The sequence below is a fragment of the Lithobates pipiens genome, unplaced genomic scaffold, assembly GCF_037356315.1.
Source record: "Lithobates pipiens isolate NorthernLeopardFrog02 unplaced genomic scaffold, aLitPip1_a1.2 Scaffold_16, whole genome shotgun sequence".
Taxonomy (NCBI): Eukaryota; Metazoa; Chordata; class Amphibia; order Anura; family Ranidae; genus Lithobates; species Lithobates pipiens.
In genome coordinates, this window is record NW_027507748.1 from 202,728,046 (window position 1) to 202,749,698 (window position 21,653).

Genomic DNA, 21,653 nt, shown 5'->3' on the forward strand with positions numbered 1-21,653 from the left:
ATTGCAAAACTGAAACAACGCTCACGGAACCCAAGGAAAAATTATGGTGCTTTATATGTTAAAAAGATAAAGAAAATACTGTCATCACTGACAAACCATTCTTTCGGAAGCAAAAGAAACATGCCAGACCATTCTGTTTTTAAAGTGGTGGAAACAAAAATACTCCATCTGTGTTTTAGTTTCTCCTGTTACTGCGCTGAACAAGACTGTGAGGTGCTGTTAAAACTTTGCTCGGCTTACCAAAAGGACATCCAAAAGAATCAAGATAGCCAATATAAGGCATCAAGAAATGTTACAATTTGAGAGAAAAGAATTGCAAAATTATTTTTCTTTAGAATAGGACATTGGCAAACAGGCATATTAATTATTACTACTTGATTTCTACAAGTAGTTTACATTGGATTTTGACAAACATGTTCACAATTTGTTGAAGGAATAGTGATTAAAATGTTGCGGAAATCTTTGATTTGTCAAGGTAGGACTATATTTTCAGGGATCATTTCTGTAGAATGCAAAGGGAGAAATGTGCTCGAAAGTGTCCATACTCACCTTCCACGATGATGAATTTTAGGGTTTTTGTCTCATTAGGACTGCTGTTGGCAGTGCTGCTCTCTGCAGATGCTGCCACCATTTGATGACTTGGTCATCTTTCCTGATGGGAAGATGGCTGGCGGGAACTCATTCAGAGTGGTTGTTTGAATGCTAAATGTCTATTTTTGTTTTAAAAACAGTTGAGTTTGCAAGTTTGTGTTTTTGTCTATTTTGAAAACTATGCTTTTTTTTTTTTTGTATTTGTCAGATGGAAAGGAAAAAAATGACATTATACTTCTATGTGGGAAGATTATTTGCAGTGTGACACGCAGTAGCTGCCAATGTTTTTCCTTTGGCTTCTGCGCTTGGAGGAATTGCAAAACTGAAACAACGCTCACGGAACCCAAGGAAAAATTATGGTGCTTTATATGTTAAAAAGATAAAGAAAATACTGTCATCACTGACAAACCATTCTTTCGGAAGCAAAAGAAACATGCCAGACCATTCTGTTTTTAAAGTGGTGGAAACAAAAATACTCCATCTGTGTTTTAGTTTCTCCTGTTACTGCGCTGAACAAGACTGTGAGGTGCTGTTAAAACTTTGCTCGGCTTACCAAAAGGACATCCAAAAGAATCAAGATAGCCAATATAAGGCATCAAGAAATGTTACAATTTGAGAGAAAAGAATTGCAAAATTATTTTTCTTTAGAATAGGACATTGGCAAACAGGCATATTAATTATTACTACTTGATTTCTACAAGTAGTTTACATTGGATTTTGACAAACATGTTCACAATTTGTTGAAGGAATAGTGATTAAAATGTTGCTGAAATCTTTGATTTGTCAAGGTAGGACTATATTTTCAGGGATCATTTCTGTAGAATGCAAAGGGAGAAATGTGCTCGAAAGTGTCCATACTCACCTTCCACGATGATGAATTTTAGGGTTCTTGTCTCATTAGGACTGCTGTTGGCAGTGCTGCTCTCTGCAGATGCTGCCACCATTTGATGACTTGGTCATCTTTCCTGATGGGAAGATGGCTGGCGGGAACTCATTCAGAGTGGTTGTTTGAATGCTAAATGTCTATTTTTGTTTTAAAAACAGCTGAGTTTGCAAGTTTGTGTTTTTGTCTATTTTGAAAACTATGCTTTTTTTTTTTTTTTTTTTGTCAGATGGAAAGGAAAAAAATGACATTATACTTCTATGTGGGAAGATTATTTGCAGTGTGACACGCAGTAGCTGCCAATGTTTTTCCTTTGGCTTCTGCGCTTGGAGGAATTGCAAAACTGAAACAACGCTCCCGGAACCCAAGGAAAAATTATGGTGCTTTATATGTTAAAAAGATAAAGAAAATACTGTCATCACTGACAAACCATTCTTTCGGAAACAAAAGAAACATGCCAGACCATTCTGTTTTTAAAGTGGTGGAAACAAAAATACTCCATCTGTGTTTTAGTTTCTCCTGTTACTGCGCTGAACAAGACTGTGAGGTGCTGTTAAAACTTTGCTCGGCTTACCAAAAGGACATCCAAAAGAATCAAGATAGCCAATATAAGGCATCAAGAAATGTTACAATTTGAGAGAAAAGAATTGCAAAATTATTTTTCTTTAGAATAGGACATTGGCAAACAGGCATATTAATTATTACTACTTGATTTCTACAAGTAGTTTACATTGGATTTTGACAAACATGTTCACAATTTGTTGAAGGAATAGTGATTAAAATGTTGCGGAAATCTTTGATTTGTCAAGGTAGGACTATATTTTCAGGGATCATTTCTGTAGAATGCAAAGGGAGAAATGTGCTCGAAAGTGTCCATACTCACCTTCCACGATGATGAATTTTAGGGTTTTTGTCTCATTAGGACTGCTGTTGGCAGTGCTGCTCTCTGCAGATGCTGCCACCATTTGATGACTTGGTCATCTTTCCTGATGGGAAGATGGCTGGCGGGAACTCATTCAGAGTGGTTGTTTGAATGCTAAATGTCTATTTTTGTTTTAAAAACAGTTGAGTTTGCAAGTTTGTGTTTTTGTCTATTTTGAAAACTATGCTTTTTTTTTTTTTGTATTTGTCAGATGGAAAGGAAAAAAATTACATTATACTTCTATGTGGGAAGATTATTTGCAGTGTGACACACAGTAGCTGCCAATGTTTTTCCTTTGGCTTCTGCGCTTGGAGGAATTGCAAAACTGAAACAACGCTCACGGAACCCAAGGAAAAATTATGGTGCTTTATATGTTAAAAAGATAAAGAAAATACTGTCATCACTGACAAACCATTCTTTCGGAAGCAAAAGAAACATGCCAGACCATTCTGTTTTTAAAGTGGTGGAAACAAAAATACTCCATCTGTGTTTTAGTTTCTCCTGTTACTGCGCTGAACAAGACTGTGAGGTGCTGTTAAAACTTTGCTCGGCTTACCAAAAGGACATCCAAAAGAATCAAGATAGCCAATATAAGGCATCAAGAAATGTTACAATTTGAGAGAAAAGAATTGCAAAATTATTTTTCTTTAGAATAGGACATTGGCAAACAGGCATATTAATTATTACTACTTGATTTCTACAAGTAGTTTACATTGGATTTTGACAAACATGTTCACAATTTGTTGAAGGAATAGTGATTAAAATGTTGCTGAAATCTTTGATTTGTCAAGGTAGGACTATATTTTCAGGGATCATTTCTGTAGAATGCAAAGGGAGAAATGTGCTCGAAAGTGTCCATACTCACCTTCCACGATGATGAATTTTAGGGCTCTTGTCTCATTAGGACTGCTGTTGGCAGTGCTGCTCTCTGCAGATGCTGCCACCATTTGATGACTTGGTCATCTTTCCTGATGGGAAGATGGCTGGCGGGAACTCATTCAGAGTGGTTGTTTGAATGCTAAATGTCTATTTTTGTTTTAAAAACAGCTGAGTTTGCAAGTTTGTGTTTTTGTCTATTTTGAAAACTATGCTTTTTTTTTTTTTTTTTTGTCAGATGGAAAGGAAAAAAATGACATTATACTTCTATGTGGGAAGATTATTTGCAGTGTGACACGCAGTAGCTGCCAATGTTTTTCCTTTGGCTTCTGCGCTTGGAGGAATTGCAAAACTGAAACAACGCTCACGGAACCCAAGGAAAAATTATGGTGCTTTATATGTTAAAAAGATAAAGAAAATACTGTCATCACTGACAAACCATTCTTTCGGAAGCAAAAGAAACATGCCAGACCATTCTGTTTTTAAAGTGGTGGAAACAAAAATACTCCATCTGTGTTTTAGTTTCTCCTGTTACTGCGCTGAACAAGACTGTGAGGTGCTGTTAAAACTTTGCTCGGCTTACCAAAAGGACATCCAAAAGAATCAAGATAGCCAATATAAGGCATCAAGAAATGTTACAATTTGAGAGAAAAGAATTGCAAAATTATTTTTCTTTAGAATAGGACATTGGCAAACAGGCATATTAATTATTACTACTTGATTTCTACAAGTAGTTTACATTGGATTTTGACAAACATGTTCACAATTTGTTGAAGGAATAGTGATTAAAATGTTGCTGAAATCTTTGATTTGTCAAGGTAGGACTATATTTTCAGGGATCATTTCTGTAGAATGCAAAGGGAGAAATGTGCTCGAAAGTGTCCATACTCACCTTCCACGATGATGAATTTTAGGGTTCTTGTCTCATTAGGACTGCTGTTGGCAGTGCTGCTCTCTGCAGATGCTGCCACCATTTGATGACTTGGTCATCTTTCCTGATGGGAAGATGGCTGGCGGGAACTCATTCAGAGTGGTTGTTTGAATGCTAAATGTCTATTTTTGTTTTAAAAACAGCTGAGTTTGCAAGTTTGTGTTTTTGTCTATTTTGAAAACTATGCTTTTTTTTTTTTTTTTTTTGTCAGATGGAAAGGAAAAAAATGACATTATACTTCTATGTGGGAAGATTATTTGCAGTGTGACACGCAGTAGCTGCCAATGTTTTTCCTTTGGCTTCTGCGCTTGGAGGAATTGCAAAACTGAAACAACGCTCCCGGAACCCAAGGAAAAATTATGGTGCTTTATATGTTAAAAAGATAAAGAAAATACTGTCATCACTGACAAACCATTCTTTCGGAAACAAAAGAAACATGCCAGACCATTCTGTTTTTAAAGTGGTGGAAACAAAAATACTCCATCTGTGTTTTAGTTTCTCCTGTTACTGCGCTGAACAAGACTGTGAGGTGCTGTTAAAACTTTGCTCGGCTTACCAAAAGGACATCCAAAAGAATCAAGATAGCCAATATAAGGCATCAAGAAATGTTACAATTTGAGAGAAAAGAATTGCAAAATTATTTTTCTTTAGAATAGGACATTGGCAAACAGGCATATTAATTATTACTACTTGATTTCTACAAGTAGTTTACATTGGATTTTGACAAACATGTTCACAATTTGTTGAAGGAATAGTGATTAAAATGTTGCGGAAATCTTTGATTTGTCAAGGTAGGACTATATTTTCAGGGATCATTTCTGTAGAATGCAAAGGGAGAAATGTGCTCGAAAGTGTCCATACTCACCTTCCACGATGATGAATTTTAGGGTTTTTGTCTCATTAGGACTGCTGTTGGCAGTGCTGCTCTCTGCAGATGCTGCCACCATTTGATGACTTGGTCATCTTTCCTGATGGGAAGATGGCTGGCGGGAACTCATTCAGAGTGGTTGTTTGAATGCTAAATGTCTATTTTTGTTTTAAAAACAGTTGAGTTTGCAAGTTTGTGTTTTTGTCTATTTTGAAAACTATGCTTTTTTTTTTTTTGTATTTGTCAGATGGAAAGGAAAAAAATGACATTATACTTCTATGTGGGAAGATTATTTGCAGTGTGACACGCAGTAGCTGCCAATGTTTTTCCTTTGGCTTCTGCGCTTGGAGGAATTGCAAAACTGAAACAACGCTCACGGAACCCAAGGAAAAATTATGGTGCTTTATATGTTAAAAAGATAAAGAAAATACTGTCATCACTGACAAACCATTCTTTCGGAAGCAAAAGAAACATGCCAGACCATTCTGTTTTTAAAGTGGTGGAAACAAAAATACTCCATCTGTGTTTTAGTTTCTCCTGTTACTGCGCTGAACAAGACTGTGAGGTGCTGTTAAAACTTTGCTCGGCTTACCAAAAGGACATCCAAAAGAATCAAGATAGCCAATATAAGGCATCAAGAAATGTTACAATTTGAGAGAAAAGAATTGCAAAATTATTTTTCTTTAGAATAGGACATTGGCAAACAGGCATATTAATTATTACTACTTGATTTCTACAAGTAGTTTACATTGGATTTTGACAAACATGTTCACAATTTGTTGAAGGAATAGTGATTAAAATGTTGCGGAAATCTTTGATTTGTCAAGGTAGGACTATATTTTCAGGGATCATTTCTGTAGAATGCAAAGGGAGAAATGTGCTCGAAAGTGTCCATACTCACCTTCCACGATGATGAATTTTAGGGTTCTTGTCTCATTAGGACTGCTGTTGGCAGTGCTGCTCTCTGCAGATGCTGCCACCATTTGATGACTTGGTCATCTTTCCTGATGGGAAGATGGCTGGCGGGAACTCATTCAGAGTGGTTGTTTGAATGCTAAATGTCTATTTTTGTTTTAAAAACAGCTGAGTTTGCAAGTTTGTGTTTTTGTCTATTTTGAAAACTATGCTTTTTTTTTTTTTTTTTGTCAGATGGAAAGGAAAAAAATGACATTATACTTCTATGTGGGAAGATTATTTGCAGTGTGACACGCAGTAGCTGCCAATGTTTTTCCTTTGGCTTCTGCGCTTGGAGGAATTGCAAAACTGAAACAACGCTCCCGGAACCCAAGGAAAAATTATGGTGCTTTATATGTTAAAAAGATAAAGAAAATACTGTCATCACTGACAAACCATTCTTTCGGAAACAAAAGAAACATGCCAGACCATTCTGTTTTTAAAGTGGTGGAAACAAAAATACTCCATCTGTGTTTTAGTTTCTCCTGTTACTGCGCTGAACAAGACTGTGAGGTGCTGTTAAAACTTTGCTCGGCTTACCAAAAGGACATCCAAAAGAATCAAGATAGCCAATATAAGGCATCAAGAAATGTTACAATTTGAGAGAAAAGAATTGCAAAATTATTTTTCTTTAGAATAGGACATTGGCAAACAGGCATATTAATTATTACTACTTGATTTCTACAAGTAGTTTACATTGGATTTTGACAAACATGTTCACAATTTGTTGAAGGAATAGTGATTAAAATGTTGCGGAAATCTTTGATTTGTCAAGGTAGGACTATATTTTCAGGGATCATTTCTGTAGAATGCAAAGGGAGAAATGTGCTCGAAAGTGTCCATACTCACCTTCCACGATGATGAATTTTAGGGTTTTTGTCTCATTAGGACTGCTGTTGGCAGTGCTGCTCTCTGCAGATGCTGCCACCATTTGATGACTTGGTCATCTTTCCTGATGGGAAGATGGCTGGCGGGAACTCATTCAGAGTGGTTGTTTGAATGCTAAATGTCTATTTTTGTTTTAAAAACAGTTGAGTTTGCAAGTTTGTGTTTTTGTCTATTTTGAAAACTATGCTTTTTTTTTTTTTGTATTTGTCAGATGGAAAGGAAAAAAATGACATTATACTTCTATGTGGGAAGATTATTTGCAGTGTGACACGCAGTAGCTGCCAATGTTTTTCCTTTGGCTTCTGCGCTTGGAGGAATTGCAAAACTGAAACAACGCTCACGGAACCCAAGGAAAAATTATGGTGCTTTATATGTTAAAAAGATAAAGAAAATACTGTCATCACTGACAAACCATTCTTTCGGAAGCAAAAGAAACATGCCAGACCATTCTGTTTTTAAAGTGGTGGAAACAAAAATACTCCATCTGTGTTTTAGTTTCTCCTGTTACTGCGCTGAACAAGACTGTGAGGTGCTGTTAAAACTTTGCTCGGCTTACCAAAAGGACATCCAAAAGAATCAAGATAGCCAATATAAGGCATCAAGAAATGTTACAATTTGAGAGAAAAGAATTGCAAAATTATTTTTCTTTAGAATAGGACATTGGCAAACAGGCATATTAATTATTACTACTTGATTTCTACAAGTAGTTTACATTGGATTTTGACAAACATGTTCACAATTTGTTGAAGGAATAGTGATTAAAATGTTGCTGAAATCTTTGATTTGTCAAGGTAGGACTATATTTTCAGGGATCATTTCTGTAGAATGCAAAGGGAGAAATGTGCTCGAAAGTGTCCATACTCACCTTCCACGATGATGAATTTTAGGGTTCTTGTCTCATTAGGACTGCTGTTGGCAGTGCTGCTCTCTGCAGATGCTGCCACCATTTGATGACTTGGTCATCTTTCCTGATGGGAAGATGGCTGGCGGGAACTCATTCAGAGTGGTTGTTTGAATGCTAAATGTCTATTTTTGTTTTAAAAACAGTTGAGTTTGCAAGTTTGTGTTTTTGTCTATTTTGAAAACTATGCTTTTTTTTTTTTTGTATTTGTCAGATGGAAAGGAAAAAAATGACATTATACTTCTATGTGGGAAGATTATTTGCAGTGTGACACGCAGTAGCTGCCAATGTTTTTCCTTTGGCTTCTGCGCTTGGAGGAATTGCAAAACTGAAACAACGCTCACGGAACCCAAGGAAAAATTATGGTGCTTTATATGTTAAAAAGATAAAGAAAATACTGTCATCACTGACAAACCATTCTTTCGGAAGCAAAAGAAACATGCCAGACCATTCTGTTTTTAAAGTGGTGGAAACAAAAATACTCCATCTGTGTTTTAGTTTCTCCTGTTACTGCGCTGAACAAGACTGTGAGGTGCTGTTAAAACTTTGCTCGGCTTACCAAAAGGACATCCAAAAGAATCAAGATAGCCAATATAAGGCATCAAGAAATGTTACAATTTGAGAGAAAAGAATTGCAAAATTATTTTTCTTTAGAATAGGACATTGGCAAACAGGCATATTAATTATTACTACTTGATTTCTACAAGTAGTTTACATTGGATTTTGACAAACATGTTCACAATTTGTTGAAGGAATAGTGATTAAAATGTTGCTGAAATCTTTGATTTGTCAAGGTAGGACTATATTTTCAGGGATCATTTCTGTAGAATGCAAAGGGAGAAATGTGCTCGAAAGTGTCCATACTCACCTTCCACGATGATGAATTTTAGGGCTCTTGTCTCATTAGGACTGCTGTTGGCAGTGCTGCTCTCTGCAGATGCTGCCACCATTTGATGACTTGGTCATCTTTCCTGATGGGAAGATGGCTGGCGGGAACTCATTCAGAGTGGTTGTTTGAATGCTAAATGTCTATTTTTGTTTTAAAAACAGCTGAGTTTGCAAGTTTGTGTTTTTGTCTATTTTGAAAACTATGCTTTTTTTTTTTTTTTTTTGTCAGATGGAAAGGAAAAAAATGACATTATACTTCTATGTGGGAAGATTATTTGCAGTGTGACACGCAGTAGCTGCCAATGTTTTTCCTTTGGCTTCTGCGCTTGGAGGAATTGCAAAACTGAAACAACGCTCACGGAACCCAAGGAAAAATTATGGTGCTTTATATGTTAAAAAGATAAAGAAAATACTGTCATCACTGACAAACCATTCTTTCGGAAGCAAAAGAAACATGCCAGACCATTCTGTTTTTAAAGTGGTGGAAACAAAAATACTCCATCTGTGTTTTAGTTTCTCCTGTTACTGCGCTGAACAAGACTGTGAGGTGCTGTTAAAACTTTGCTCGGCTTACCAAAAGGACATCCAAAAGAATCAAGATAGCCAATATAAGGCATCAAGAAATGTTACAATTTGAGAGAAAAGAATTGCAAAATTATTTTTCTTTAGAATAGGACATTGGCAAACAGGCATATTAATTATTACTACTTGATTTCTACAAGTAGTTTACATTGGATTTTGACAAACATGTTCACAATTTGTTGAAGGAATAGTGATTAAAATGTTGCTGAAATCTTTGATTTGTCAAGGTAGGACTATATTTTCAGGGATCATTTCTGTAGAATGCAAAGGGAGAAATGTGCTCGAAAGTGTCCATACTCACCTTCCACGATGATGAATTTTAGGGTTCTTGTCTCATTAGGACTGCTGTTGGCAGTGCTGCTCTCTGCAGATGCTGCCACCATTTGATGACTTGGTCATCTTTCCTGATGGGAAGATGGCTGGCGGGAACTCATTCAGAGTGGTTGTTTGAATGCTAAATGTCTATTTTTGTTTTAAAAACAGTTGAGTTTGCAAGTTTGTGTTTTTGTCTATTTTGAAAACTATGCTTTTTTTTTTTTTGTATTTGTCAGATGGAAAGGAAAAAAATGACATTATACTTCTATGTGGGAAGATTATTTGCAGTGTGACACGCAGTAGCTGCCAATGTTTTTCCTTTGGCTTCTGCGCTTGGAGGAATTGCAAAACTGAAACAACGCTCACGGAACCCAAGGAAAAATTATGGTGCTTTATATGTTAAAAAGATAAAGAAAATACTGTCATCACTGACAAACCATTCTTTCGGAAGCAAAAGAAACATGCCAGACCATTCTGTTTTTAAAGTGGTGGAAACAAAAATACTCCATCTGTGTTTTAGTTTCTCCTGTTACTGCGCTGAACAAGACTGTGAGGTGCTGTTAAAACTTTGCTCGGCTTACCAAAAGGACATCCAAAAGAATCAAGATAGCCAATATAAGGCATCAAGAAATGTTACAATTTGAGAGAAAAGAATTGCAAAATTATTTTTCTTTAGAATAGGACATTGGCAAACAGGCATATTAATTATTACTACTTGATTTCTACAAGTAGTTTACATTGGATTTTGACAAACATGTTCACAATTTGTTGAAGGAATAGTGATTAAAATGTTGCTGAAATCTTTGATTTGTCAAGGTAGGACTATATTTTCAGGGATCATTTCTGTAGAATGCAAAGGGAGAAATGTGCTCGAAAGTGTCCATACTCACCTTCCACGATGATGAATTTTAGGGCTCTTGTCTCATTAGGACTGCTGTTGGCAGTGCTGCTCTCTGCAGATGCTGCCACCATTTGATGACTTGGTCATCTTTCCTGATGGGAAGATGGCTGGCGGGAACTCATTCAGAGTGGTTGTTTGAATGCTAAATGTCTATTTTTGTTTTAAAAACAGCTGAGTTTGCAAGTTTGTGTTTTTGTCTATTTTGAAAACTATGCTTTTTTTTTTTTTTTTTTGTCAGATGGAAAGGAAAAAAATGATATTATACTTCTATGTGGGAAGATTATTTGCAGTGTGACACGCAGTAGCTGCCAATGTTTTTCCTTTGGCTTCTGCGCTTGGAGGAATTGCAAAACTGAAACAACGCTCACGGAACCCAAGGAAAAATTATGGTGCTTTATATGTTAAAAAGATAAAGAAAATACTGTCATCACTGACAAACCATTCTTTCGGAAGCAAAAGAAACATGCCAGACCATTCTGTTTTTAAAGTGGTGGAAACAAAAATACTCCATCTGTGTTTTAGTTTCTCCTGTTACTGCGCTGAACAAGACTGTGAGGTGCTGTTAAAACTTTGCTCGGCTTACCAAAAGGACATCCAAAAGAATCAAGATAGCCAATATAAGGCATCAAGAAATGTTACAATTTGAGAGAAAAGAATTGCAAAATTATTTTTCTTTAGAATAGGACATTGGCAAACAGGCATATTAATTATTACTACTTGATTTCTACAAGTAGTTTACATTGGATTTTGACAAACATGTTCACAATTTGTTGAAGGAATAGTGATTAAAATGTTGCGGAAATCTTTGATTTGTCAAGGTAGGACTATATTTTCAGGGATCATTTCTGTAGAATGCAAAGGGAGAAATGTGCTCGAAAGTGTCCATACTCACCTTCCACGATGATGAATTTTAGGGTTTTTGTCTCATTAGGACTGCTGTTGGCAGTGCTGCTCTCTGCAGATGCTGCCACCATTTGATGACTTGGTCATCTTTCCTGATGGGAAGATGGCTGGCGGGAACTCATTCAGAGTGGTTGTTTGAATGCTAAATGTCTATTTTTGTTTTAAAAACAGCTGAGTTTGCAAGTTTGTGTTTTTGTCTATTTTGAAAATATGCTTTTTTTTTTTTTTTGTATTTGTCAGATGGAATGGAAAAAAATGACATTATACTTCTATGTGGGAAGATTATTTGCAGTGTGACACGCAGTAGCTGCCAATGTTTTTCCTTTGGCTTCTGCGCTTGGAGGAATTGCAAAACTGAAACAACGCTCACGGAACCCAAGGAAAAATTATGGTGCTTTATATGTTAAAAAGATAAAGAAAATACTGTCATCACTGACAAACCATTCTTTCGGAAGCAAAAGAAACATGCCAGACCATTCTGTTTTTAAAGTGGTGGAAACAAAAATACTCCATCTGTGTTTTAGTTTCTCCTGTTACTGCGCTGAACAAGACTGTGAGGTGCTGTTAAAACTTTGCTCGGCTTACCAAAAGGACATCCAAAAGAATCAAGATAGCCAATATAAGGCATCAAGAAATGTTACAATTTGAGAGAAAAGAATTGCAAAATTTTTTTTCTTTAGAATAGGACATTGGCAAACAGGCATATTAATTATTACTACTTGATTTCTACAAGTAGTTTACATTGGATTTTGACAAACATGTTCACAATTTGTTGAAGGAATAGTGATTAAAATGTTGCTGAAATCTTTGATTTGTCAAGGTAGGACTATATTTTCAGGGCTCATTTCTGTAGAATGCAAAGGGAGAAATGTGCTCGAAAGTGTCCATACTCACCTTCCACGATGATGAATTTTAGGGTTCTTGTCTCATTAGGACTGCTGTTGGCAGTGCTGCTCTCTGCAGATGCTGCCACCATTTGATGACTTGGTCATCTTTCCTGATGGGAAGATGGCTGGCGGGAACTCATTCAGAGTGGTTGTTTGAATGCTAAATGTCTATTTTTGTTTTAAAAACAGCTGAGTTTGCAAGTTTGTGTTTTTGTCTATTTTGAAAACTATGCTTTTTTTTTTTTTTTTGTATTTGTCAGATGGAAAGTAAAAAAATGACATTATACTTCTATGTGGGAAGATTATTTGCAGTGTGACACGCAGTAGCTGCCAATGTTTTTCCTTTGGCTTCTGCGCTTGGAGGAATTGCAAAACTGAAACAACGCTCACGGAACCCAAGGAAAAATTATGGTGCTTTATATGTTAAAAAGATAAAGAAAATACTGTCATCACTGACAAACCATTCTTTCGGAAGCAAAAGAAACATGCCAGACCATTCTGTTTTTAAAGTGGTGGAAACAAAAATACTCCATCTGTGTTTTAGTTTCTCCTGTTACTGCGCTGAACAAGACTGTGAGGTGCTGTTAAAACTTTGCTCGGCTTACCAAAAGGACATCCAAAAGAATCAAGATAGCCAATATAAGGCATCAAGAAATGTTACAATTTGAGAGAAAAGAATTGCAAAATTATTTTTCTTTAGAATAGGACATTGGCAAACAGGCATATTAATTATTACTACTTGATTTCTACAAGTAGTTTACATTGGATTTTGACAAACATGTTCACAATTTGTTGAAGGAATAGTGATTAAAATGTTGCTGAAATCTTTGATTTGTCAAGGTAGGACTATATTTTCAGGGATCATTTCTGTAGAATGCAAAGGGAGAAATGTGCTCGAAAGTGTCCATACTCACCTTCCACGATGATGAATTTTAGGGTTCTTGTCTCATTAGGACTGCTGTTGGCAGTGCTGCTCTCTGCAGATGCTGCCACCATTTGATGACTTGGTCATCTTTCCTGATGGGAAGATGGCTGGCGGGAACTCATTCAGAGTGGTTGTTTGAATGCTAAATGTCTATTTTTGTTTTAAAAACAGTTGAGTTTGCAAGTTTGTGTTTTTGTCTATTTTGAAAACTATGCTTTTTTTTTTTTGTATTTGTCAGATGGAAAGGAAAAAAATGACATTATACTTCTATGTGGGAAGATTATTTGCAGTGTGACACGCAGTAGCTGCCAATGTTTTTCCTTTGGCTTCTGCGCTTGGAGGAATTGCAAAACTGAAACAACGCTCACGGAACCCAAGGAAAAATTATGGTGCTTTATATGTTAAAAAGATAAAGAAAATACTGTCATCACTGACAAACCATTCTTTCGGAAGCAAAAGAAACATGCCAGACCATTCTGTTTTTAAAGTGGTGGAAACAAAAATACTCCATCTGTGTTTTAGTTTCTCCTGTTACTGCGCTGAACAAGACTGTGAGGTGCTGTTAAAACTTTGCTCGGCTTACCAAAAGGACATCCAAAAGAATCAAGATAGCCAATATAAGGCATCAAGAAATGTTACAATTTGAGAGAAAAGAATTGCAAAATTATTTTTCTTTAGAATAGGACATTGGCAAACAGGCATATTAATTATTACTACTTGATTTCTACAAGTAGTTTACATTGGATTTTGACAAACATGTTCACAATTTGTTGAAGGAATAGTGATTAAAATGTTGCGGAAATCTTTGATTTGTCAAGGTAGGACTATATTTTCAGGGATCATTTCTGTAGAATGCAAAGGGAGAAATGTGCTCGAAAGTGTCCATACTCACCTTCCACGATGATGAATTTTAGGGTTTTTGTCTCATTAGGACTGCTGTTGGCAGTGCTGCTCTCTGCAGATGCTGCCACCATTTGATGACTTGGTCATCTTTCCTGATGGGAAGATGGCTGGCGGGAACTCATTCAGAGTGGTTGTTTGAATGCTAAATGTCTATTTTTGTTTTAAAAACAGCTGAGTTTGCAAGTTTGTGTTTTTGTCTATTTTGAAAATATGCTTTTTTTTTTTTTTTGTATTTGTCAGATGGAATGGAAAAAAATGACATTATACTTCTATGTGGGAAGATTATTTGCAGTGTGACACGCAGTAGCTGCCAATGTTTTTCCTTTGGCTTCTGCGCTTGGAGGAATTGCAAAACTGAAACAACGCTCACGGAACCCAAGGAAAAATTATGGTGCTTTATATGTTAAAAAGATAAAGAAAATACTGTCATCACTGACAAACCATTCTTTCGGAAGCAAAAGAAACATGCCAGACCATTCTGTTTTTAAAGTGGTGGAAACAAAAATACTCCATCTGTGTTTTAGTTTCTCCTGTTACTGCGCTGAACAAGACTGTGAGGTGCTGTTAAAACTTTGCTCGGCTTACCAAAAGGACATCCAAAAGAATCAAGATAGCCAATATAAGGCATCAAGAAATGTTACAATTTGAGAGAAAAGAATTGCAAAATTTTTTTTCTTTAGAATAGGACATTGGCAAACAGGCATATTAATTATTACTACTTGATTTCTACAAGTAGTTTACATTGGATTTTGACAAACATGTTCACAATTTGTTGAAGGAATAGTGATTAAAATGTTGCTGAAATCTTTGATTTGTCAAGGTAGGACTATATTTTCAGGGCTCATTTCTGTAGAATGCAAAGGGAGAAATGTGCTCGAAAGTGTCCATACTCACCTTCCACGATGATGAATTTTAGGGTTCTTGTCTCATTAGGACTGCTGTTGGCAGTGCTGCTCTCTGCAGATGCTGCCACCATTTGATGACTTGGTCATCTTTCCTGATGGGAAGATGGCTGGCGGGAACTCATTCAGAGTGGTTGTTTGAATGCTAAATGTCTATTTTTGTTTTAAAAACAGCTGAGTTTGCAAGTTTGTGTTTTTGTCTATTTTGAAAACTATGCTTTTTTTTTTTTTTTGTATTTGTCAGATGGAAAGTAAAAAAATGACATTATACTTCTATGTGGGAAGATTATTTGCAGTGTGACACGCAGTAGCTGCCAATGTTTTTCCTTTGGCTTCTGCGCTTGGAGGAATTGCAAAACTGAAACAACGCTCACGGAACCCAAGGAAAAATTATGGTGCTTTATATGTTAAAAAGATAAAGAAAATACTGTCATCACTGACAAACCATTCTTTCGGAAGCAAAAGAAACATGCCAGACCATTCTGTTTTTAAAGTGGTGGAAACAAAAATACTCCATCTGTGTTTTAGTTTCTCCTGTTACTGCGCTGAACAAGACTGTGAGGTGCTGTTAAAACTTTGCTCGGCTTACCAAAAGGACATCCAAAAGAATCAAGATAGCCAATATAAGGCATCAAGAAATGTTACAATTTGAGAGAAAAGAATTGCAAAATTATTTTTCTTTAGAATAGGACATTGGCAAACAGGCATATTAATTATTACTACTTGATTTCTACAAGTAGTTTACATTGGATTTTGACAAACATGTTCACAATTTGTTGAAGGAATAGTGATTAAAATGTTGCTGAAATCTTTGATTTGTCAAGGTAGGACTATATTTTCAGGGATCATTTCTGTAGAATGCAAAGGGAGAAATGTGCTCGAAAGTGTCCATACTCACCTTCCACGATGATGAATTTTAGGGTTCTTGTCTCATTAGGACTGCTGTTGGCAGTGCTGCTCTCTGCAGATGCTGCCACCATTTGATGACTTGGTCATCTTTCCTGATGGGAAGATGGCTGGCGGGAACTCATTCAGAGTGGTTGTTTGAATGCTAAATGTCTATTTTTGTTTTAAAAACAGTTGAGTTTGCAAGTTTGTGTTTTTGTCTATTTTGAAAACTATGCTTTTTTTTTTTTGTATTTGTCAGATGGAAAGGAAAAAAATGACATTATACTTCTATGTGGGAAGATTATTTGCAGTGTGACACGCAGTAGCTGCCAATGTTTTTCCTTTGGCTTCTGCGCTTGGAGGAATTGCAAAACTGAAACAACGCTCACGGAACCCAAGGAAAAATTATGGTGCTTTATATGTTAAAAAGATAAAGAAAATACTGTCATCACTGACAAACCATTCTTTCGGAAGCAAAAGAAACATGCCAGACCATTCTGTTTTTAAAGTGGTGGAAACAAAAATACTCCATCTGTGTTTTAGTTTCTCCTGTTACTGCGCTGAACAAGACTGTGAGGTGCTGTTAAAACTTTGCTCGGCTTACCAAAAGGACATCCAAAAGAATCAAGATAGCCAATATAAGGCATCAAGAAATGTTACAATTTGAGAGAAAAGAATTGCAAAATTATTTTTCTTTAGAATAGGACATTGGCAAACAGGCATATTAATTATTACTACTTGATTTCTACAAGTAGTTTACATTGGATTTTGACAAACATGTTCACAATTTGTTGAAGGAATAGTGATTAAAATGTTGCTGAAATCTTTGATTTGTCAAGGTAGGACTATATTTTCAGGGATCATTTCTGTAGAATGCAAAGGGAGAAATGTGCTCGAAAGTGTCCATACTCACCTTCCACGATGATGAATTTTAGGGTTCTTGTCTCATTAGGACTGCTGTTGGCAGTGCTGCTCTCTGCAGATGCTGCCACCATTTGATGACTTGGTCATCTTTCCTGATGGGAAGATGGCTGGCGGGAACTCATTCAGAGTGGTTGTTTGAATGCTAAATGTCTATTTTTGTTTTAAAAACAGTTGAGTTTGCAAGTTTGTGTTTTTGTCTATTTTGAAAACTATGCTTTTTTTTTTTTTGTATTTGTCAGATGGAAAGGAAAAAAATGACATTATACTTCTATGTGGGAAGATTATTTGCAGTGTGACACGCAGTAGCTGCCAATGTTTTTCCTTTGGCTTCTGCGCTTGGAGGAATTGCAAAACTGAAACAACGCTCACGGAACCCAAGGAAAAATTATGGTGCTTTATATGTTAAAAAGATAAAGAAAATACTGTCATCACTGACAAACCATTCTTTCGGAAGCAAAAGAAACATGCCAGACCATTCTGTTTTTAAAGTGGTGGAAACAAAAATACTCCATCTGTGTTTTAGTTTCTCCTGTTACTGCGCTGAACAAGACTGTGAGGTGCTGTTAAAACTTTGCTCGGCTTACCAAAAGGACATCCAAAAGAATCAAGATAGCCAATATAAGGCATCAAGAAATGTTACAATTTGAGAGAAAAGAATTGCAAAATTATTTTTCTTTAGAATAGGACATTGGCAAACAGGCATATTAATTATTACTACTTGATTTCTACAAGTAGTTTACATTGGATTTTGACAAACATGTTCACAATTTGTTGAAGGAATAGTGATTAAAATGTTGCTGAAATCTTTGATTTGTCAAGGTAGGACTATATTTTCAGGGATCATTTCTGTAGAATGCAAAGGGAGAAATGTGCTCGAAAGTGTCCATACTCACCTTCCACGATGATGAATTTTAGGGCTCTTGTCTCATTAGGACTGCTGTTGGCAGTGCTGCTCTCTGCAGATGCTGCCACCATTTGATGACTTGGTCATCTTTCCTGATGGGAAGATGGCTGGCGGGAACTCATTCAGAGTGGTTGTTTGAATGCTAAATGTCTATTTTTGTTTTAAAAACAGCTGAGTTTGCAAGTTTGTGTTTTTGTCTATTTTGAAAACTATGCTTTTTTTTTTTTTTTTTTGTCAGATGGAAAGGAAAAAAATGACATTATACTTCTATGTGGGAAGATTATTTGCAGTGTGACACGCAGTAGCTGCCAATGTTTTTCCTTTGGCTTCTGCGCTTGGAGGAATTGCAAAACTGAAACAACGCTCACGGAACCCAAGGAAAAATTATGGTGCTTTATATGTTAAAAAGATAAAGAAAATACTGTCATCACTGACAAACCATTCTTTCGGAAGCAAAAGAAACATGCCAGACCATTCTGTTTTTAAAGTGGTGGAAACAAAAATACTCCATCTGTGTTTTAGTTTCTCCTGTTACTGCGCTGAACAAGACTGTGAGGTGCTGTTAAAACTTTGCTCGGCTTACCAAAAGGACATCCAAAAGAATCAAGATAGCCAATATAAGGCATCAAGAAATGTTACAATTTGAGAGAAAAGAATTGCAAAATTATTTTTCTTTAGAATAGGACATTGGCAAACAGGCATATTAATTATTACTACTTGATTTCTACAAGTAGTTTACATTGGATTTTGACAAACATGTTCACAATTTGTTGAAGGAATAGTGATTAAAATGTTGCGGAAATCTTTGATTTGTCAAGGTAGGACTATATTTTCAGGGATCATTTCTGTAGAATGCAAACGGAGAAATGTGCTCGAAAGTGTCCATACTCACCTTCCACGATGATGAATTTTAGGGTTTTTGTCTCATTAGGACTGCTGTTGGCAGTGCTGCTCTCTGCAGATGCTGCCACCATTTGATGACTTGGTCATCTTTCCTGATGGGAAGATGGCTGGCGGGAACTCATTCAGAGTGGTTGTTTGAATGCTAAATGTCTATTTTTGTTTTAAAAACAGTTGAGTTTGCAAGTTTGTGTTTTTGTCTATTTTGAAAACTATGCTTTTTTTTTTTTTTTTTTGTCAGATGGAAAGGAAAAAAATGACATTATACTTCTATGTGGGAAGATTATTTGCAGTGTGACACGCAGTAGCTGCCAATGTTTTTCCTTTGGCTTCTGCGCTTGGAGGAATTGCAAAACTGAAACAACGCTCACGGAACCCAAGGAAAAATTATGGTGCTTTATATGTTAAAAAGATAAAGAAAATACTGTCATCACTGACAAACCATTCTTTCGGAAGCAAAAGAAACATGCCAGACCATTCTGTTTTTAAAGTGGTGGAAACAAAAATACTCCATCTGTGTTTTAGTTTCTCCTGTTACTGCGCTGAACAAGACTGTGAGGTGCTGTTAAAACTTTGCTCGGCTTACCAAAAGGACATCCAAAAGAATCAAGATAGCCAATATAAGGCATCAAGAAATGTTACAATTTGAGAGAAAAGAATTGCAAAATTATTTTTCTTTAGAATAGGACATTGGCAAACAGGCATATTAATTATTACTACTTGATTTCTACAAGTAGTTTACATTGGATTTTGACAAACATGTTCACAATTTGTTGAAGGAATAGTGATTAAAATGTTGCTGAAATCTTAGATTTGTCAAGGTAGGACTATATTTTCAGGGATTGTTTCTGTAGAATGCAAAGGGAGAAATGTGCTCGAAAGTGTCCATACTCACCTTCCACGATGATGAATTTTAGGGTTCTTGTCTCATTAGGACTGCTGTTGGCAGTGCTGCTCTCTGCAGATGCTGCCACCATTTGATGACTTGGTCATCTTTCCTGATGGGAAGATGGCTGGCGCGAACTCATTCAGAGTGGTTGTTTGAATGCTAAATGTCTATTTTTGTTTTAAAAACAGCTGAGTTTGTAAGTTTGTGTTTTTGTCTATTTTGAAAACTATGCTTTTTTTTTTTTTTGTATTTGTCAGATGGAAAGGAAAAAAATGACATTATACTTCTATGTGGGAAGATTATTTGCAGTGTGACACGCAGTAGCTGCCAATGTTTTTCCTTTGGCTTCTGCGCTTGGAGGAATTGCAAAACTGAAACAACGCTCACGGAACCCAAGGAAAAATTATGGTGCTTTATATGTTAAAAAGATAAAGAAAATACTGTCATCACTGACAAACCATTCTTTGGGAAGCAAAAGAAACATGCCAGACCATTCTGTTTTTAAAGTGGTGGAAACAAAAATACTCCATCTGTGTTTTAGTTTCTCCTGTTACTGCGCTGAACAAGACTGTGAGGTGCTGTTAAAACTTTGCTCGGCTTACCAAAAGGACATCCAAAAGAATCAAGATAGCCAATATAAGGCATCAAGAAATGTTACAATTTGAGAGAAAAGAATTGCAAAATTATTTTTCTTTAGAATAGGACATTGGCAAACAGGCATATTAATTATTACTACTTGATTTCTACAAGTAGTTTACATTGGATTTTGACAAACATGTTCACAATTTGTTGAAGGAATAGTGATTAAAATGTTGCTGAAATCTTTGATTTGTCAAGGTAGGACTATATTTTCAGGGATCATTTCTGTAGAATGCAAAGGGAGAAATGTGCTCGAAAGTGTCCATACTCACCTTCCACGATGATGAATTTTAGGGTTCTTGTCTCATTAGGACTGCTGTTGGCAGTGCTGCTCTCTGCAGATGCTGCCACCATTTGATGACTTGGTCATCTTTCCTGATGGGAAGATGGCTGGCGGGAACTCATTCAGAGTGGTTGTTTGAATGCTAAATGTCTATTTTTGTTTTAAAAACAGCTGAGTTTGCAAGTTTGTGTTTTTGTCTATTTTGAAAACTATGCTTTTTTTTTTTTTTTGTATTTGTCAGATGGAAAGGAAAAAAATGACATTATACTTCTATGTGGGAAGATTATTTGCAGTGTGACACGCAGTAGCTGCCAATGTTTTTCCTTTGGCTTCTGCGCTTGGAGGAATTGCAAAACTGAAACAACGCTCACGGAACCCAAGGAAAAATTATGGTGCTTTATATGTTAAAAAGATAAAGAAAATACTGTCATCACTGACAAACCATTCTTTCGGAAGCAAAAGAAACATGCCAGACCATTCTGTTTTTAAAGTGGTGGAAACAAAAATACTCCATCTGTGTTTTAGTTTCTCCTGTTACTGCGCTGAACAAGACTGTGAGGTGCTGTTAAAACTTTGCTCGGCTTACCAAAAGGACATCCAAAAGAATCAAGATAGCCAATATAAGGCATCAAGAAATGTTACAATTTGAGAGAAAAGAATTGCAAAATTATTTTTCTTTAGAATAGGACATTGGCAAACAGGCATATTAATTATTACTACTTGATTTCTACAAGTAGTTTACATTGGATTTTGACAAACATGTTCACAATTTGTTGAAGGAATAGTGATTAAAATGTTGCTGAAATCTTTGATTTGTCAAGGTAGGACTATATTTTCAGGGATCATTTCTGTAGAATGCAAAGGGAGAAATGTGCTCGAAAGTGTCCATACTCACCTTCCACGATGATGAATTTTAGGGTTCTTGTCTCATTAGGACTGCTGTTGGCAGTGCTGCTCTCTGCAGATGCTGCCACCATTTGATGACTTGGTCATCTTTCCTGATGGGAAGATGGCTGGCGGGAACTCATTCAGAGTGGTTGTTTGAATGCTAAATGTCTATTTTTGTTTTAAAAACAGCTGAGTTTGCAAGTTTGTGTTTTTGTCTATTTTGAAAACTATGCTTTTTTTTTTTTTCTGTATTTGTCAGATGGAAAGGAAAAAAATGACATTATACTTCTATGTGGGAAGATTATTTGCAGTGTGACA

General features: G+C 36.2%; 24 non-coding genes across 24 annotated transcripts; all 24 read left to right on the forward strand.

Moving 5' to 3' along the window:
• Positions 1-477: 477 nt before the first annotated feature.
• Positions 478-692, forward strand: LOC143984884 (small nucleolar RNA U3). Its single transcript, XR_013275222.1, has one exon. It is a non-coding gene; the product is annotated as a small nucleolar RNA U3 (small nucleolar RNA).
• A 689-nt stretch (positions 693-1,381) lies between these two features.
• Positions 1,382-1,596, forward strand: LOC143984666 (small nucleolar RNA U3). The gene has a single exon (XR_013275033.1). It is a non-coding gene; the product is annotated as a small nucleolar RNA U3 (small nucleolar RNA).
• Positions 1,597-2,285: 689 nt separating this feature from the next.
• LOC143984885 (small nucleolar RNA U3) lies at positions 2,286-2,500 on the forward strand. Its single transcript, XR_013275223.1, has one exon. It is a non-coding gene; the product is annotated as a small nucleolar RNA U3 (small nucleolar RNA).
• Positions 2,501-3,189: 689 nt separating this feature from the next.
• On the forward strand, positions 3,190-3,404 carry LOC143985002 (small nucleolar RNA U3). The gene has a single exon (XR_013275322.1). It is a non-coding gene; the product is annotated as a small nucleolar RNA U3 (small nucleolar RNA).
• Positions 3,405-4,092: 688 nt separating this feature from the next.
• On the forward strand, positions 4,093-4,307 carry LOC143984667 (small nucleolar RNA U3). Its single transcript, XR_013275034.1, has one exon. It is a non-coding gene; the product is annotated as a small nucleolar RNA U3 (small nucleolar RNA).
• A 689-nt stretch (positions 4,308-4,996) lies between these two features.
• Positions 4,997-5,211, forward strand: LOC143984886 (small nucleolar RNA U3). The gene has a single exon (XR_013275224.1). It is a non-coding gene; the product is annotated as a small nucleolar RNA U3 (small nucleolar RNA).
• Positions 5,212-5,900: 689 nt separating this feature from the next.
• On the forward strand, positions 5,901-6,115 carry LOC143984668 (small nucleolar RNA U3). Its single transcript, XR_013275035.1, has one exon. It is a non-coding gene; the product is annotated as a small nucleolar RNA U3 (small nucleolar RNA).
• A 687-nt stretch (positions 6,116-6,802) lies between these two features.
• LOC143984887 (small nucleolar RNA U3) lies at positions 6,803-7,017 on the forward strand. The gene has a single exon (XR_013275225.1). It is a non-coding gene; the product is annotated as a small nucleolar RNA U3 (small nucleolar RNA).
• Positions 7,018-7,706: 689 nt separating this feature from the next.
• On the forward strand, positions 7,707-7,921 carry LOC143984669 (small nucleolar RNA U3). The gene has a single exon (XR_013275036.1). It is a non-coding gene; the product is annotated as a small nucleolar RNA U3 (small nucleolar RNA).
• A 689-nt stretch (positions 7,922-8,610) lies between these two features.
• On the forward strand, positions 8,611-8,825 carry LOC143985003 (small nucleolar RNA U3). The gene has a single exon (XR_013275323.1). It is a non-coding gene; the product is annotated as a small nucleolar RNA U3 (small nucleolar RNA).
• Positions 8,826-9,513: 688 nt separating this feature from the next.
• On the forward strand, positions 9,514-9,728 carry LOC143984670 (small nucleolar RNA U3). The gene has a single exon (XR_013275037.1). It is a non-coding gene; the product is annotated as a small nucleolar RNA U3 (small nucleolar RNA).
• Positions 9,729-10,417: 689 nt separating this feature from the next.
• On the forward strand, positions 10,418-10,632 carry LOC143985004 (small nucleolar RNA U3). Its single transcript, XR_013275324.1, has one exon. It is a non-coding gene; the product is annotated as a small nucleolar RNA U3 (small nucleolar RNA).
• A 688-nt stretch (positions 10,633-11,320) lies between these two features.
• Positions 11,321-11,535, forward strand: LOC143984888 (small nucleolar RNA U3). Its single transcript, XR_013275226.1, has one exon. It is a non-coding gene; the product is annotated as a small nucleolar RNA U3 (small nucleolar RNA).
• A 690-nt stretch (positions 11,536-12,225) lies between these two features.
• Positions 12,226-12,440, forward strand: LOC143984753 (small nucleolar RNA U3). Its single transcript, XR_013275107.1, has one exon. It is a non-coding gene; the product is annotated as a small nucleolar RNA U3 (small nucleolar RNA).
• Positions 12,441-13,132: 692 nt separating this feature from the next.
• LOC143984671 (small nucleolar RNA U3) lies at positions 13,133-13,347 on the forward strand. The gene has a single exon (XR_013275038.1). It is a non-coding gene; the product is annotated as a small nucleolar RNA U3 (small nucleolar RNA).
• A 688-nt stretch (positions 13,348-14,035) lies between these two features.
• Positions 14,036-14,250, forward strand: LOC143984889 (small nucleolar RNA U3). The gene has a single exon (XR_013275227.1). It is a non-coding gene; the product is annotated as a small nucleolar RNA U3 (small nucleolar RNA).
• A 690-nt stretch (positions 14,251-14,940) lies between these two features.
• Positions 14,941-15,155, forward strand: LOC143984754 (small nucleolar RNA U3). Its single transcript, XR_013275108.1, has one exon. It is a non-coding gene; the product is annotated as a small nucleolar RNA U3 (small nucleolar RNA).
• Positions 15,156-15,846: 691 nt separating this feature from the next.
• Positions 15,847-16,061, forward strand: LOC143984672 (small nucleolar RNA U3). Its single transcript, XR_013275039.1, has one exon. It is a non-coding gene; the product is annotated as a small nucleolar RNA U3 (small nucleolar RNA).
• Positions 16,062-16,749: 688 nt separating this feature from the next.
• On the forward strand, positions 16,750-16,964 carry LOC143984673 (small nucleolar RNA U3). The gene has a single exon (XR_013275040.1). It is a non-coding gene; the product is annotated as a small nucleolar RNA U3 (small nucleolar RNA).
• A 689-nt stretch (positions 16,965-17,653) lies between these two features.
• On the forward strand, positions 17,654-17,868 carry LOC143985005 (small nucleolar RNA U3). The gene has a single exon (XR_013275325.1). It is a non-coding gene; the product is annotated as a small nucleolar RNA U3 (small nucleolar RNA).
• A 688-nt stretch (positions 17,869-18,556) lies between these two features.
• Positions 18,557-18,771, forward strand: LOC143986432 (small nucleolar RNA U3). The gene has a single exon (XR_013276525.1). It is a non-coding gene; the product is annotated as a small nucleolar RNA U3 (small nucleolar RNA).
• Positions 18,772-19,459: 688 nt separating this feature from the next.
• On the forward strand, positions 19,460-19,674 carry LOC143985218 (small nucleolar RNA U3). The gene has a single exon (XR_013275509.1). It is a non-coding gene; the product is annotated as a small nucleolar RNA U3 (small nucleolar RNA).
• Positions 19,675-20,364: 690 nt separating this feature from the next.
• On the forward strand, positions 20,365-20,579 carry LOC143984675 (small nucleolar RNA U3). Its single transcript, XR_013275041.1, has one exon. It is a non-coding gene; the product is annotated as a small nucleolar RNA U3 (small nucleolar RNA).
• Positions 20,580-21,270: 691 nt separating this feature from the next.
• On the forward strand, positions 21,271-21,485 carry LOC143984676 (small nucleolar RNA U3). The gene has a single exon (XR_013275042.1). It is a non-coding gene; the product is annotated as a small nucleolar RNA U3 (small nucleolar RNA).
• The last annotated feature ends 168 nt before the right edge of the window (positions 21,486-21,653 follow it).